This window comes from Euleptes europaea, chromosome 8, assembly GCF_029931775.1.
Source record: "Euleptes europaea isolate rEulEur1 chromosome 8, rEulEur1.hap1, whole genome shotgun sequence".
NCBI classification, from domain to species: Eukaryota; Metazoa; Chordata; class Lepidosauria; order Squamata; family Sphaerodactylidae; genus Euleptes; species Euleptes europaea.
Genome location: NC_079319.1, coordinates 10,535,833 through 10,553,599, shown reverse-complemented (window position 1 = coordinate 10,553,599; position 17,767 = coordinate 10,535,833). Strand labels below are relative to the sequence as shown.

The window sequence follows — 17,767 nt, the reverse complement described above, 5'->3', positions numbered from 1 at the left end:
TTCCGATACTGATTACTAGACGTGGGTCATGGAATGGGCAGAATCCAAGAATGGGTCTTCGTTGAGTAAAGCTCACAACCACCCAATCGGAGAGCAAATCACGTTGCTGAATCGTTAAGAGAACCACTTGAAAGCATTTGTCTAATCTACTTCATAGAAACTAGTCAAACAATCATGTTCCAGGCATGCAAAATGAGCTGGAGATGAGAGATAATTGGTGGAGCTGGTACTGAGGTCACAATGACAAGAGATGTGGAAAAGCCAAGTTTGGGTGGAGAATCCCACCCTTCCCCACACTGGCATTACAAGGATGGGCCGCCAGCCACAAAAGTACAGGGAGGCCGCTACAGGAAGATGCCATATGAGGAGAGAAAATGTTCCTGTGGTCCTGGATACATAGAAACCTTTGAACATGTTCTTCGCCACTGCCAATATTATACCGCTATCAGAGAAAGGTTCATCTCACCATTAATTCATACATTTTCCAGCCATATGGGACAATTACATATTTCATCTCTGCTACAAGATGTAAACTCTGATACAATGTATTCAGTTGCTAGATTCTGTGCCGCTGCAATTGATTTATGACGGAGGAGGGTCTGTGCTACTCAGCAGTCTTGAAAATGAAGGGATACAGTTTAATTATATGTGCTCCCCTTTCTCGCCAAGTGGTTTATCTATATTAACAAATGAACCAGCATGTTTCATTCAGATATGTATTTTAGACATATGTAAATTGGTATCTTACCTGTTTTACCTGTGCTGGTCATTGACCGTAATAAAGTATTTGTTTGTTTGTTTAGGGTTTTTTGTTGTTGTTTCCGTTTTCTTGTAGAGTCAAATTATTATTGTGCTTTGCATGAACGTTATGAACAGTTTGGTGTTTATGCTTCCCATTCAGAAACAAAAACATCTGTACGAATGTGAATACTTATCATCACAGATGATAATACCTAGAGTATTGTGTTCAGTTTTGGGAACCACAAATTTGAGAAAAATGCAGACAAGCTGGAACGTGTCCAGAGGAGGGCAACAAAGATGGTGAGGGGCCTGGAGACCAAGTCCTATGAGGAAAGGTTGAAGGAGCTGGGTATGTTTAGCCTGAAGAGGAGAAGACTGAGAGGGGATATGATAACCATCTTCAAGTACTTGAAGGAGTATCATATAGAGGATGGTGCCAGGTTGTTTTCTGTTGCTCCAGAAAATCAGACCAGAACCAAGGTCGAAATTAAATCAAAAGAGTTTCCGTCTAGACATTAGGAAGAACTTTCTAACAGAGCGGTTCCTCAGTGGAACAGGCTTCCTCGGGAGGTGGTGGGCTCTCCTTCCCTGGAGGTTCTTAAGCAGAGGCTAGATGGCCTTCTGTCAGCAATGTTGATTCTATCACCTTAGGCAGATCATGAGAGGGAGGGCATACTGGCCATCTTCTTGGCATGGAGTAGGGGATCACTGGGGGTGTGGGGGGAAGGTAGCTGTGAATTTCCTGCATTGTACAGGGGGTTGGACAAGACGACCCTGATGGTCTTTTCCAACTCTATGATTCTATGAGACATGAGGACTTTGTAACACGTGAATTGGCCATAGGTGGTGGAAAGTGCCATCAAGTTGCAGCCAAACTATGATGACCTATGATGAGTTTTCAAGGGGCAAGAGATGTTCAGAGGTGGTTTGCCATCGTCCACCTCTGCACAGCGACCCTGGACTTCCTCCCATTCAAGTCCTAACTAGAGCCGACCTTGCTTAGCTTCCAAGGGCTGGTAAGACTGGGCTAGCCTGAGCCATCCAGGTCACGTAAATGTCAGGGGGAAAATAGAATCATTGAATCATGGAGTTGGAAGGGACCTCTAGGGTCATCTAGTCCAATCCCCGGCACCATGCAGGGAATTCACAACTACCTCCCCACCACATCCCCAGTGACCTGTACTCCATGCCCAGAAGATGGCAACAAAAACCCTCCAGGATCTCTGGCAAATCTGGCTTGGAGGACAATTGCTTCCTGACCCCAAACTGCCAATCGGCATTACCCTGGGCATGTGAGAAGGGGCCACGAGAGCCAACAACTGACACAACCCTTCCTGCCCTCCCTCATGATCTTCCTAAGTTCACAGAATCAGCATTGCTGCCAGATGGCCATCTCGCCTCCACTTCAAAACCTCTAAAGAGCCCACCAAATAAAATGGCTGTGAACGTCTTGAGGTTCTCTGGCTTCAAGAAGATTATCCTGGGCAGTTTGGAAGGTCAGTTAGCCAGGGCACTTTCACACATGCTGAATAATGCACTTTCAATTCAAATGTAATTTGAAGCTGGATTTCACTGTGTGAAATGGCAAAATCCACTTGCAAACGAATATTAAAGTGCATTAAAAGTGGATTGAAAGGGCATTATCCAGCATGTGCGAAAGCGCCCTAAGAGTGGCTACCCCTGAAATGGATGAACTGCCAAATCTGAATGCCTCGTTTGTCTCCAATGCCGAGTTCCATATTAGAGGTGGAAGAGACTTCAACCCAATTGTTACCTGGCAAAAGGGGAGGAATGCGTCTGGGTTTTTTTTTTAAATCCAATTCACGCAGCTGCATTCCGTCCCTGCTGCTTGTGTTTTGATTTCTCGCACGTTTCAGAACCCCAACATCCAGGGGACTTCGTTTGCACAACACAAACCCCTGTGCAGCTTGACAACGGGGCGCTTCTGCAAGGTCGATCTCTCACACTGAATCGTTCTCGCCTTTTTAATCACAAGACGCCAGTGCCTCTCGTGAAGTCGGCTCCAGCTCGTGCCTCGGTGCGTTTGTCAAGGGTTGGATCCAAAGATCGGCTCCCACTGGTGAAAGGAGGGGGGGCACTGTCCTCCAGTTCCCCCGCCCACTACAGCCCTCCACATGGGGAAGACCGTTACTCTTCTTCTCTCTGTGTGTGTGTTAAGTGCCGTCAAGTCGCTTCCGACTCATGGCGACCCTATGAATCAATGTCCTCCAAAATGTCCTATCTTTGACAGCCTTGCTCAGATCTTGCAAATTGAGGGCTGTGGCTTCCTTTATTGAGTCAATCCATCTCTTGTTGGGTCTTCCTCTTTTCCTGCTGCCCTCCACTTTTCCCTGGTTAGCGCTGCACAGAAGGCAGCACTGGTAAACCAATTCTGACCAACCTTTACCTTGAGAACCCTATGATGAGACAATCCTTCTTCTGTAGATCAATGTAAAAAACATGTGGCCAAATTGAACTGTGCTAGAGATCAGCGTTACACTCATTTTGATGCTTGGAGGACATGTTCTCCGCTTGCCCTGGGCCTGTCATTTAAGGGTAATCCTCCCTCCTATCTGGATTCTCTGGTTAGTCCAAAGTTATGTACAATTTTTATGCATTCAGGATTTGTTTTTTTTTTTCCAATGGTTTTGCTGGATCGTATACGAAGGATCCCTTTTGCAGACCGGCTGTGTCCCTGCCCTCTTCAGTCAGTGGACTCCTTGGTACATATCCTTTTGCATTGTCCTTATGAGCACTAACTTAGGCTAAAATGGATCATACTATGTTTTAATAAATGGTCCACGTCTTCTCGAGCAACTTTGGAGCAAAAGGTTCAGTTCCCCTTAGAGCAGTGGTTCTCAACCTGGGGCCATATGGCCCCCCAGGGGGGGCCAGGATATTCCAAGGGGGCCCCAGGTGAAAACTGCGTAAATGGGGGGCCACAGCACGAGACTAGGGGGCCACAGAGGGAACTGAGATGTGAAGAAAACAGAAACACATCAAAACCTAACACATTACTTTCGTCATTGCACTTCTATGCATCGTTTGCAACTGTGGATTTTTGTGTCACTGTAATCTTATGCAATAAGAGACCCATGGCGCAGAGTGGTAAGCTGCAGTACTGCAGTCCAAGCTCTGCTCACGACCTGAGTTTGATCCCAACGGAAGTCGGTTTCAAGTAGCCGGCTCAAGGTTGATTCAGCTTTCCATCCTTCCGAGGTCGGTCAAATGAGTACCCAGCTTTCTGGGGGTAAAGGGAAGATGACTGGGGAAGGCACTGGCAAACCACCCCGTAAACAAAGTCTGCCTAGAAAATGTCGGGATGTGACATCACCCCATGGGTCAGGAATGACCCGGTGCTTGCACAGGGGACCTTTACCTTTTACCTTTTAATCTTGTGCAATGGTGGTAGAGGCTTTGTTCTCCCTTGTATGTGAACATTGTTGTTTATTAGTGTGTTGTATTCCCTTTTTGTTTGGTATTTTTTGTAAATTTCAGTTTGAGAGAGAGAGAGAGGAGAGAGAGGGGGGAGAGGGGAGGGAGGGGGAGGGGGAAGCGGAAAAGTCCTATTCCATTTCACTAGCGGCCCTTGGGATCCAAGCTCTGGGCTCAGTTCAGACCTCAGACAAAATTGAAGCATAACAGTAATGCGATTGTCTGAACTAGGGCTGCCAAGTCTGGTGTGAATGGAGGATTCCCCCACAGCCAGGTTCCACTGCCTGCTGCTGCTCTGAATCGTGCAGACAGAAAAATTAAGGGATAAAAGCACCCTTGTGTACTACCAGAAGTGCATACAGGAAAGGAGAAGTGGTAGCTCTAAAAACTGCTGGAAATTCTAGTTTTACCATAGAGTTTCTGGAAATCCCTAGAGCTATGCTTTGTTACTTCCTATAAGTATATGAGACTATATATATTTTTTAATTCTCCCTTGATGCTACGCCCCCATGCACTGCTTGGAAACCCTTGGAATGCAAACCACTTCACTAACCATGGTTAGTTAGAATCTGTCAAACCCAGGTCTGAAGTTGGTATATTAACCACTGCTCGTTTTTACCATTATTTCGCATAACAGATGACCACAGACATCCTGGCTTGTTCCCTAGCGATGCTCTCCCAGATACATGGAAAAGGCAATTAAACCTGCATTTGCCAAGGGAAGCAAGGATTGGCACACTCCCTCAGCGTAATTTACCTCGCAGGGCTGCTATTGTGAGGATAAAATGGAGAACGACGTGGTAAGCCGCTCTGGGTCCCCACTAAGTAGGAAAGCGGAGCTTAAATATCGAAATGAAATAAATGTCCCCAAGGGTCTTCATAGTTATGGAGGACACACGCTCGGCGGTCTAGGAAAGATTATTGTATAACTGAATGCAGGGGCGGGGGGGAGAATCATGGAGGAGAAGGCTATCCATGGCTCCTAGGAAAAATGGATGCTAGTCATCATGATGCATACCTATTCTCTCCAGGAACAGAGGAGCAGGCCTATTATATTAGGTGCTTTGGAACAGAGGCAGGACAATGCTGCTGCAGTCGTCTTGTTTGTGGGCTTCCTAGAGGCACCTGGTTGGCCACTGTGTGAACAGACTGCTGGACTTGAGGGGCCTTGGTCTGATCCAGCAGGGCCTTTCTTATGTTCTTAATCTATTTGGTCTGATTTCATGGAGGAGAAGCCTATCCACAGCTCCTAGCAAAAATGGATGCTAGACATGATGCATACCTATTCACTCCAGGATCAGAGGCGCACGCCTATTATATTAGGTGCTGGTTGGCCGCTGTGTGAACAGACTGCTGGACTTCAGGGGCCTTGGTCTGATCCAGCAGGGCCTTTCTTATGTTCTTAATCTATTCGGTCTGACTTCATGGAGCTAGCAATAAATTTCCCATCTACGTCTGTCCAGCTGGCTCACTGACTAAAAAATTAGTATTTTCAAATGTTGGTTCTAGTCATTAACAGCAGAGAAATAGATTTTGACATTGTACTCGGAGCTGATACTGCTATGGAACGGCACGTGGCCTTTGGGGAATCCGGCCCGGCATTCTTAATGCTTCCAGATTAAAGCCACATGCTGTTTGCTGATACAACCTAATATTGACTTTGGCTCTTATAATAATAAAAAGCTGGGATATCTTGCCGTTTCCTAGGGAAATAGTCAAAATGACATAATTCGTGTGGGCACTGAAAAGTATTAAGTTGCATAATAGCATTACCCACGGAGTATTATATTTCTATTTGATAGCTATGAATATATTTTCGGAGCTTATTCTGATCAGTGGTTTTCAAAGTTTCCACTGTTAAGGAATGCTTTCCACTGCACCACCTCTGCCAACAGAGGAGCATGCCTATTATATTAGGTGCTTTGGAACACAGACAGGCGAATGCTGCTGCAGTCGTCTTGTTTGTGGGCTTCCTAGAGGTACCTGGTTGGTCACTTGTGAACAGACTGCTGGACTTGATGGGCCTTGGTCTGATCCAGCATGACCTTTCTTATGTTCTTATGAGCCCCTCTGTGGTACACATGATTCTAGGGACGTTCTAGGTACACACCAGACCAGGGTATCGAACTCAATTGTTACAAGGGCTGGATATGACATGTCACTTGGTTGGGCTGGGCCATGTCATGCCAGCCCAAATTGAGAGTTGGGGGGGGGCTGCCTTGGCTGACTCACGGGCCAGATAAGAGTTCTCAAGGGGCCAGCATCATCTTGGTGCAAAAGATATGAAAATGCCCAGTCTGTTCCACTCTTTGGCACGGCAGTTATAAGGACACCAAGCAACAGAGACCGAATCTGTGAATCCAACTCTAGCAGACCTCCATCTTCTGAATCAATAGCTTGGATTATGACAAAACCACCTGGGGAAAGCCCTTGGTGGCCTCTTAAATACAGACTGACTTGGGAGAGACATAATCCAATGATGGCAGGAGATGACAAACACCAGGGTTGCCAGGTCCCTCTTTGCCATAGGCAGGAGGTTTTTGAGGCGGAGCCTGAAGAGGGCGAGGTTTGGGGAGGGGAGGGACTTCAATGCCCTAGAGTCCAATTGCCAAAGTGGCCATTTTCTCCAGGGCAACTGATCTCTATCGGCTGAAGATCAGTTGTAATAGCAGGAGATCTCCAGCTAGTCCCTGGAGGTTGGCAACCCTAACAAACACCAAACACCGTTTGGCACTGCACACTTCACCGGCTCCTACCGGCATTACTTTTTTAACTTGGAAACCGGACTTAACTCACTTGGTAACGTAGCAGCTGGGAACGCAAATCCCAGAGCACACATTGACAGATGCCGCAGTCTGAAGTAGTGCGGTCCAGATGTGGAGTTGCCACCTCATCTGTTGTTTGTGAGAAGCTGAGCCTAAGAAGGATATGCTTTATATAACAGCCCAAGAAGCCTCGTCTTGTTCACCAAATTAACTCATGGTTCTCCCCGCTCCCACTTAATGCCCTCTCCCAGTGCGGTTTTTGTAATTAAACGTGTCCAGTCAGCAGAGGTCCTTGGGAAACAAGAAAATGTCTGCCGCCCCACTCCTCGGTAGGGTTGCCAGGTCCTCTTCGCCACCGGCGGGAGGTTTTTGGGGGGAGTCTGAGGAGGGAGGGTTTGGGGAGGGGAGGGACTTCAATGCCATAGAGTTCGATTGCCAAAGTGGTCATTTTCTCCAGGGGAACTGATCTCTACTGGCTGGAGATCAGTCGTAATAGCAGGAGATCATCAGCTAGTACCTGGAGGTTGGCAACCCTCCTCCTCGGTGAGCAGGTTTCAAGAGAACAGGCCAAAAACCCTTCTCGTAAGGAAGAGTTTCCCCATCTAAGTGTAACTATGGTTGAGGGCAGCGACAGTATCCATCTTGAAGCTGGCCTCCAAGAATTTCCTAACCCAGAGCTGGCTTCCCCTTCTCTAAGAATTTCCTAACCCAGAGCTGGCAACCTTAGGACGGACCTCAGTAGGATATAATGCCATATAATCTACCCAGCCTAGAGGTCAGTTGAAATTCCAGGAGATCTCTAGGCTCCATCTCTCTGTGTGTGTTAAGTGCCATCAAGTTGCTTCCTACTCATGGTGACCCTATGAATCAATGTCCTCCAAAATGTCCCATCTTTAACAGCCTTGCTCAGATCTTGCAAACTGAGGGCCGTGGCTTCCTTTATTGAGCCAACCCATCTCTTGTTGGGTCTTCCTCTTTTCCTGCTGCCCTCCACTTTTCCTAGCATGATTGTCTTTTCCAGTGACTCTTGTGTTCTCATAATGTGACCAAAATACGATAGCCTCAGTTTAGTCATTTTAGCTTCTAGGGTCAGTTCAGGCTTGATTTGATCTATAACCCACTGATTTGTTTTTTGTTTGTTTTTTGGCAACCATCTGGAGATATATTAACAATATTAAGTGACATCTAATAAATAATGTACTGAGACTAGGTTTTTTTTAAAAAAACTGAATAACAGCAAATTAGGCAGGCTACAGAGCGCAGATATAATGAAGACAAGTGGCATTACATAGCTAGAAAACAATGAAGCGAAGTGATGACATCCCCCCTACGCAGTGGTACCGTCTACAGCCTCGTTCCCTTTATAAAGTGCCTCTCTGAACGATTTTTGTATAGAATAGCCCTATTACCAACAATGCTTTCTTCATCCTTGGAAAAACCACCTAGCAACTGGGTTCTCTTCTGCAAGTCAGCAGATACTCAGCGGCACCTTAATTGCGCTTCTGCTCTTTTCACACTGGTCTAAAAATAGCCTTCTTTACTGCCAGATGTCAAAGATTAATTGCATTTGCAGAAATGGAGAAACCTAGAAAGGATTTCAAAGGCTGACGGAGGAAAACACACTTCAGAGATTCCCTCCTGTACATGTCATCCGTCAAGCAAGTCATTTGCAATTCCCTAAAGTAAGGCCAATTAAAGGGATAAAAAATACCTTTACAAATGTGATAGATTTGGCAGTACACTCAAAGAAAATCCCTCTTCAGAGAGGTTGTAATTTGGGTGCGGTGCTAAAAAAAGAAAAAAGAAAGGAAGCGTAATGCACAGAAAAAAAGGAAGGAAAGTCTATTGGTATTTATATTCTTCAAAAAATTGTACTCTGCCCCCAAAAGTAGGGTTGCCAATTCTGGGTTGGGAAATCCTTGGAGATTCCTGGGAAATTCCTGGAGATTCCTGGGGAGTTTGGGGTTTGGGGAGGGGAGTGACGCCAGTGGCTATAATTCATAGAATCACAGCGGTGGAAGGGACCACCAGAGTTATCTAGTCCAACTCCCTGCTCAATGCAGGAAATTCACAACTGCTTCCCCCGCCCCACAACCCCAGTGACCCCTACTCCATGCTCAGAAGATGGCCCAAAAAAAATCCTCCAGGATCTCTGGCCAATCTGGTCTGGAGGAAAATTCCCTACAGCCCATGCACCATAGAAGCCATTTTCTCCAGGGGAATGGATCTCTGTCATATGGAGATCAGCTGGAATTCCAAGCAATGTCCAGGCCTCACCTGGAGGTTGTCAAGCCTATCAAAGGCAAATTGCTACTGCATCCTTCTTCCAAGGAACCCAAGGCAGGAAATGTGGCTTTCCTCCTTTTTCCTTACAACTCTTACCAGGTACATTAGTAGGTTTGCCAACCTCCAGGTACTAGGTGGAGATCTCCTGCTATTTCAACTGATCTCCAGCCGATAGAGATCCGTTCACCTGGAAAAAAAATGGCCATTTTGACAATTGGATTCTATGTAGGGTTGCCAGCTCCAGGTTTGGGGAGGGGAGGTGCTTCAATGCCATACAGTCCAATGGCCAAAGTGGCTGTTTTTTCCAGGTGAACTGATCTGTATGACTGGAGATCAGTCGTAATAGCAGGAGATCTCCACCTAGTACCTGGAGGTTGGCAATCCCGTACTTTAGGCACTTTATGCAAAAATCCCTCAGCCAGCGAGGAGTTCACAATCTTCTGTCATACTCCACGTGACAGAGAGATGGATGTCAAAATGTGAAATAAGAGCAGGGGTGGTTTGAATGGGCGCTGAATTCCCATTAGGCATCGCAGTCGTGTAGCATCTGAGAATGACTCCAGAGAGCGATCGAGAAGGTGGGTGTTGCCCTGCGGCTGATTTATATCGCTGGCCAGACCCTTCATTCTGAGGTTTTGTTCTGTTTACTGTGCTCACCACTGCAGACGTGAGCTATATATAGTTCCTTATGGCCAGGGAGACCCCGGCTATTATGGCTGGATTTACGACTATCCCATGAAAGGTTAATTCATCTTCAGCTTTGCTTCGAGAGCTCAGGAAGGCAACCTCTGAATAATTCATCGGGATACACGCATCTCGGTGTTTCAGAGGGCCGGAGGACCCGGGAAAAGCATCACACCACTAACAGCAGGAGGGCTGGCTGGAAACGTAAGGCCATTTCAAGGTTACAAGAGGCGAGCTCCTTCTCTACAGCTTCCAGAACTGCTCGCCTGGCTGCCTTGGAGAACTGAACGGAAATGCTCCAGAGAGCGAGCCCTCAAGCTGGTGCCTAGGGCTGCCAACTTCCAGGTGGGGCCTGGAGATCCCCCAGTCTTACTGATCTTCACACGATGGATCTGAACACATGAACACACGAAGCTGCCTCATACTGAATCAGACCCTTGGTCCATCAAAGTCAGTACTGTCTACTCAGACTGGAAGCAGCTGTACAGGGTCTCAGACAAAGGTCTTGCACATCACCTACATGCCTAGTCCCTTTAACTGGAGATGCCAGGGGTTGAACCTGGGGCCTTCTGCGTGTCAGGCAGATGCTCTACCACTGAGCCACAGCCCCTCCCCATCACATCCCCTTGTGAAAATGGCTGCTTTGGAGGGGGACTCTAGGTTAGGGTTGCCCAGTCCCTCTTCGCCACCAGCAGGAGGTTTTGGGGGCGGAGCCTGAGGAGAGCAGGGTTTGGGGAGGGGAGGGACTTCAATGCCATAGAGTCCAATTGCCAAAGCGCCCATTTTCTCCAGGTGAACAGATCTCTGTCGGATGGAGATCAGTTGTATCAGCAGGAGATCTCCAGCTAGTACATGGGGGTTGGCAACCCTATTGGGGACTCACAAACTTCTTGTTCTGAGCTTAGAGACTGCTGGTGCATAGCTTTGCGAAAAGTGTGGGTCCAGCGAGCACCGAACCTCCAGTAAAGGTAAAAGTCCCATGCATAAGTGACCCGAGAGACACGAAGGGAGCATATGCTGTTGGGGAAACGGCACTGACAGACTTGCTCGAAAATGCAATATGTGCAAAGAGCAATAAAAGCAAAGCGCAATAAAAACGAGGAGTGTCTGTACATTGCGTAAGCCGTGTTGAGCCAGGTCTTGGTTGGGTTACGCCGCTTGCATTTTCACTATTTCATTGTGGCTTTGTTATTCGGACCGATGGGGGCAGGGGGGGAGAGGGAAATCCCAGCACATTCAATCCATTGGAATCAATATTCTGCTTGGCAGACAGTCATGCATCAGAGAACCCAAGCTGGGGCGGGAGAGGCAGAAAAGAGAGTATGAGATATTGAGCTTGTTAGCAGGTTGCCATCCTCCAGGTGAGTATATGCTAAACAATTGATACGTATGCTGAATAACCACAGTTAAACCAATCAACAGCACCAGCTCATACAAATATGCCAAACAAACTATTATGCTCTCTATTTAAATCATGCTTTCCAAATGAAAATGTATAGAACGCTCTGATACAGAAACACGTTAGCCACAAAAAATTATATAGAGGTTACATCACAATATATTTCAGTTCAAACTCAAAAGGGTAAAATCACCCTGGTGCGTTTGTTCTCCTTTATGTTAAGTTGATTATAGTTGGAATTTGGATAAGAGTTTGTAAGTAGTTATAGTGTTAGTCTTAGTAGTACGTAGAAATAAATCATGCTTGGCTGCTTTGGAGAGTAGAACCTATGACATTAAACCCTACTGAGGTCCTTCCCCTCCCCAAATCCCGCCCTTCCCAACCTCTACCCCTCTTTCTCTGTCAGCAATGCTGATTCTATGACCTTAGGCAGTTCATGAGGGGGAGGGCACCTTGGCCATCTTCTCAGCACTAAGTAGGGTTCACTGAGGGTGTGTGGGGGATGACCCCGATGGTCCCTTCCAACTCTATGATTCTATGACACTCCCACCCCAACCAGCCAGCAATGAATCAATGAGTGGATGAATCAATGAATGAGTGGATCAGTAAATGAATGGATGGCTGTCTGCTCCAGGCGCTTGCCAACCTTCGGAGTCAAATGCCTGAACGCCGAACCTCCAAGTCCACAAGAAGCACCGAAATACTGTCCCTCTTTCCAGCCACACTAGACAGGGTTAATCCCCAAAAGTACTGAAATCACCCTGAGTCGTTCCACGAACCGCATGTCGCTCTGACGGGTGTGATTTATGGGCCTGGGGAATCTTGCTAGTCACTCAATTTTGCTGAGCATGGGAACGTTTCGTAACATTATTGAGTGCATGGAATACGCAGCGAAGATGCTATTACTGCCATAATTGAGTTACCGGGCTTGCTGTTTTGCTTTTGCGCATCGCCGCTCGCGTGGGTTCCGGCATGGCCGTTGGAGCAATCTTTCATTTGTCCCTTGGCTCTGAAGGACAGTCGGTAAGGCATCATGGAATTCAACTAAGACCAGTGTGTGTGTGGTAGAAAGTAAATATAGTCCATCATAGTAACATACTTTCTTCTAGTTAGATACTGGCATTGTAAAGCTGCGTCTGCTTTGCAAGGAAGATACTAGGTTCTTAGTTTCCGTGAATGGCCAATCCTTGACTGTGCCATCTCAAATATCCTCTGTGTCTTTTCAAGCAAATCAATGTGAAATCTCTTATATGCACATGGGTGCAGATACATAATTGTGGATCTATTGCTTCACCAGCATGATGAAGAGTTCCTCTCATTTTGGAACGTGTGCGAACTTTCTATGCTGATCAGCCAGTGTGGTGTAGTGGTTAAGAGCGGTGGTTTGGAGTGGTGGAGTCTGATCTGGAGAACCGGGTTTGATTCCCCACTCCTACGCATGAGCGGCGGACGCTAATCTGGTGAACTGGGTTTGTTTCCCCACTCCTACACATGAAACCAGCTGGGTGACCTTGGGCAAGTCACATTCTCTCAGCCCCACCTACCTCACAAGGTGTCTGTTGTGGGGAGGGGAAGGGAAGGTAAGCCAGTTTGAGTCTCCCTTAAGTGGTAGAGAAAGTCGGTGTATAAAAAACAACTTTTCTTCTTCTTCTTCTTCCCTTGTTGAATATCCATCTGAAGCATAATTTAGCATTTTTGCAATTATTTTAACTTAAATTTTCATTATATTGTATTGTATTATATATACTATTAAATATACTAAAATAACTAGTTGGAAACTGCCCTGAGTCCAACTTGCTTGGGAAAGGGTGGGGTATAAACTGAATAAAATAAAAATAAAAATAAGAGTTGTGGACTCTAATCTGGAGAACCGAGTTGGTTTCCCCACCCCTACGCACAAAGCCTGCTGGGTGACCTTGGGCTAGCCACAGTTCTCTCTGAACTCTCCCAGCCCCACCTACCTCACAAGGTGTCTGTTGTGGGAAGGGGAAGGGAAGAAGATTGTAAACCCGTCTGAGACTCCTTAAAGGGAGAGAACATGGTATAAAAACCAACTCTTCTTCATTCAGTCACGCCCAGACAAGCAATACTATTGTTTAAAAAGACCTCATCTGTGTAGCTTCCTGCAACTTGATGGATCCTCAAGTTTTGCTAGTAACCAAATGGGCTGTGGGAGGAGGCATACCTAGGGTTGCCAACCTCCAGATGAGGGCAGGGGGCTAAGTTCTCCCAGAATTAATACTGATCTCCAGATGACAGAGATCAGTTCCCCTGGAGCAAATGGATGCCTCATTCTTCCCTAAGAATCTAAAGATACCGCATGATGCGACCTCACGTTGCGAATTTCCCCACCCGCAGCAATTATGTGGGAAGGGGCACAGAAGTTTGTAGCGTGGGGACCACATTGTCAGAAAGAGCAGAGGATGAGCATGTGTGCAGAGAAGAAGAGTTGGTTTTTATATGCCGATTTTCTCTACCTTTTTAAAAAGGAGAATCAAACCGGTTTACAATCTCCTTCCCTTCCTCCCCCCACAACAAACACCTTGTAAGGTAAGTGGGGCTGAGAGAGTTCAGAGAGAACTGTGACTAGCCCAAGGTCACCCAGCTGGCTTCATGTGGAGTGGGGAAACCAACCCGGTTCTCCAGATCAGAGTCCACCACTCCTGTGGAGAAGTGGGGAAACCAACCCGGTTCTCCAGATCAGAGTCCACCATTCCTGTGGAGGAGTGGGGAAACCAACCCGGTTCACCAGATCAGAGTCCACCACTCATGTGGAGGAGTGGGGAAACCAACCCAGCTCTCCAGATTAGAGACCGCCACTCGTGTGGAGGAGTGGGGAAACCAACCTGGTTTACCAGATCAGAGTCCACCACTCCTGCGGAGGAATGGAAAAACCAACCCAGTTCACCAGATCAGAGTCCACCACTCATGCGGAGGACTGGGGAATCAAACCCGGTTCACTAATTAGAGTCCACTGTTCTTAACCACTACACCACTCCTGGCTCTCGGTGCAAGGATATCCTTTTCAGGTCTGTATCTTCCGGCCTGCTTTAAAGATAAGAGACTCGAGCGACACATGAAGGAAAGTGACTGAAACATTTGCTTGCTGAGTTCCCCAGATAACTGTCCGGTGAGATGACAGCAAAGAGATGAGATAAGGTGACTTGTGATTCATTAGTCTTTTGGCTTGAAACTGGGGGCAAATTTACTGGACGGGAGAAGATCGGTGCCTAACAGATGCCAAGGCTATTCTGGTATCCACAGTGGCGGTGGATTCCAGCTGATGTTTATCTCTCCCATTAAAATCAAGCCTCACTTTATGCTCTAATGAATTGTATACTGAAGGGAGAAGCTATTCTACTGATCTAGGACTGCGGGAGACAAGAAATGCACACTTTCCTCCTCTTCGTTGGCCTTCTTTTTCTCTACCAAGAGCGGACAAAAAAAACTGGTTTCCATTTCCCTGATAGCACGAGAGTTGCCAACCTCCAGGTAGTAGCTGCAGCTCTCCTGCTATTATGACTGATCTCCAGCTGATAGAGATCAGTTCGCCTGGAGAAAAATGGCCACTTTGGCAATTGGGCTCCATGGCATTGAAGTCCCTCCCCAAATCACGCCCGCCTCAGGCTCCGTCCTAAAACCCTCCTGCCGGTGGTAAAGAGGGACCTGGCAACCCTAGATAGCACCTGCCACTGGCACAACAGGTGCGACCGGCTTGTGGATACATAAGAACACAAGAAGAGCCTTGCTGGATCAGGGCATCTAGTGAAGGGTTGCCAGCTCTGGGCTGGGAAATATCTGTAGATTTTGAGGGTGGGGTATGGGGACGGGAGGGATTTCAATAGGGCATAATACCATAGAAATCCATCTTCTGAAGGGCCATTTTCTCCAGGTGAACTGATTTTTGTCACCTGGAGATCAGTTGTAATAGCAAGAGATCTCCAGCCAACACCTCCAGCCAACTGGACGTTGGCAACCCTACTCTCATCCCAGGATCTTATCACTCTATAATCACAGCACTGGGCTCTTTATCATGTCTTTCCTCCAAGGAAATCGGGTTGGCATACGCGGTTCTCATCTGCATTTTCTCCTTACGACAACCTTGTGAGGTAGGTTAGGCTGAGACTGAATGACAGGCCTGGGGCCATCTAGTAAGCTTCACAGCCAGAAGCTATTTTTATCTGCATCTCCCTGGCCTCGAGCCCACCGTCTAACCACTATATAGGGTTGCCAGCTCCGAGTTGGGAAATACTAGGAGATTTTTTGGGAGGAGCCTGAGGAGAGTGGGGCTCGGAAAGGAGGGACCAATGCCACAGAGTCAAATTGCCAAACCGGCCATTTTCTCCAGGTGAACTGATCTCTGTTGGCAGGAGTTCAATTGTAATAGACGGAGATCTGCAGCTAGTACCTGGAGGTTGGCAACCCTATCACTATACCAGGCTGATGTATGAATGGAACAAGTTACTCTTCTTGCTAAGCAGTTGCATAGCATGCCACCTTAGGGTTGCCAGGCTCCACTTTGCCACCGGTGGGAGGTTTCTGGAACGGTGCTTGAGGCGGGCAGGTTTGGAGAGGGGAAGGACTTCAATGCCATAGAGTCCAATGGCCAAAGCGTCCATCTTCTCCTGGGGAATTGATCTCTGTCGGCTGGAGATCAGTTGTAATAGCAGATCTTCAGCTAGTTCCTGGAGGCTGGCAACCCTAGGCCACCTGTACATTTTGCCTTGTTTTATGAACACATGAAGCTGCCTTATACTGAATCGGACCCTTGGTCCATCCAAGTCAGTATTGTCTACTCAGACTGGCAGCGGCTCTCCAGGGTCTCAGGCAGGGGTCTTTCACATCACCTACCTGCCTAGTCCCTTTAACTGGAGATGCCAGGGATTGAACCTGGGACCTTCTGCATGCCAAGCAGATGCTCTACCACTGAGCTATGGCTGTTTGTTTCTTTTTCAGAGCGCATTCGACCATCCCAATCAAAGTCTTTGTTGGCTCGGCACTTCGAGTTGATTTCTGCCGAGAAAACCTCCATTGATTTATGTTTCGACGACGACCCATGTGGGGAAAGATGGCAGCTGCCAAATCGGTCTCTAAATCAAGGTTTACCTGAGCCGAAGTTAATCACGCACGGTGTAATTGAGTCTCCCCAAGCTGTCAGCCGGCGGTCCCCGTTCTCGTTTCCGAGGACCTGCAGGTGGCTATAATTTACGGTGGAGCCGGCACTTGAGGAAACGGGGTGGGGAACAGTGCGTTCCACATCGGAGCGCTCAGGTAATTGGAAGAGGAGCGCTGGAAGGTGGCACCACCCGAGGGGGCTGCCCAGGGGCAGAGGCGGAGAAAAATTGCCCGGGGCCTCGAGTGAGTGGCACGCGGAGCCTGGATTTAGACAGCTGGAAAAACTGACAGTTAGATTAGAACCTGGGGCCAGGAGAGATGGATGGTGTTCTCGGCGTGAAGGATGCCATGAAGGGCGGTGGGATTCCAGGTTTGCAGAGACTGGTGCAATGTGGTGGCACTTCCTAATTCAGAAAAGTTATGGCGTTAGCCTGGTTGAGTAGCTGTGCAAAAAAATTGACGGGCTGATTTAGATTTAGAATCATAAGAGTTGAGAGGTGCCATACGGGCCAACCCCCTGCTTAATGCAGGATCAGCCTAGAGCATCCCTGACAAGCGTTTGACCAGCCTCTGCTTAAAGACCTCCAGGTAGTAGCTGGAGATCTCTTGCTATTTCAGATGATCTCCATCCGACAGAGATCAGTTCACCTGGAGAAAATGGCCACTTTGGCAATTGGACTCTATGGCATTAGTTCCTCCCCTCCCAAAACCTTGCCCTCCTCAGGCTCTGCCCCCAAAACCTCCTGCCAGTGGCGAAGAGGGACCTGGCAACCCTACCTAGATAACTGATTCCACTCTTGCACAACTGTTACTGTAAAAAAAGTTTTCCCTAATATCCAGCTGATGCCGTTCCGCAATTTAAACCCATTATTGCGAAGTCCTATCCTCTGCTGCCAACAGGAACAGCTCCCTGCCCTCCTCTAAGTGACAACCTTTCAAATACTTCTAGAGAGCAGTCATGTCCCCCCTCAACCTCCTCTTCCCCAGACTGAGCATTCCCACCTCCCTCAGCCTTTCCTCGTAGGGCTCGGTCTCCAGGCCCCTGATCATCCTCGTCGCTCCCCTCTGCACCCGCTCCATTGTGCCCACATCCTTTTCGAAGTGAGGTCTCCAGAACTGCACACAATACTCCAAATGCGGCCTGACCAATGCAGCTGTGTGTCGATGATTTGCAAACCCACTCTAGCCCCATTCCAGGGTTGCTTCCGCCCACTGGCAACCTGCTTTCCCCGCCGCTTCCTGGAGAAAAATAATCAACACAGTCGCCACCGGGCCAATGGCACAGTGTCACTTACGTGGAACACCCAGAATTGGCATCATACCTCTCCAGGAATCACCAGTC

At 47.7% G+C, this 17,767-nt stretch overlaps 1 protein-coding gene and 1 non-coding gene across 2 annotated transcripts in view; both read right to left on the bottom strand.

Moving 5' to 3' along the window:
* The window catches only part of KCNQ3 (potassium voltage-gated channel subfamily Q member 3), a 147,524-nt gene that overhangs the window by 87,506 nt on the left and 42,251 nt on the right, over positions 1-17,767 (bottom strand). The gene's annotated exons all lie outside the window — the stretch shown is intronic.
* On the bottom strand, positions 10,450-10,521 carry TRNAV-GAC (transfer RNA valine (anticodon GAC)). Its single transcript has one exon. It is a non-coding gene; the product is annotated as a tRNA-Val (tRNA).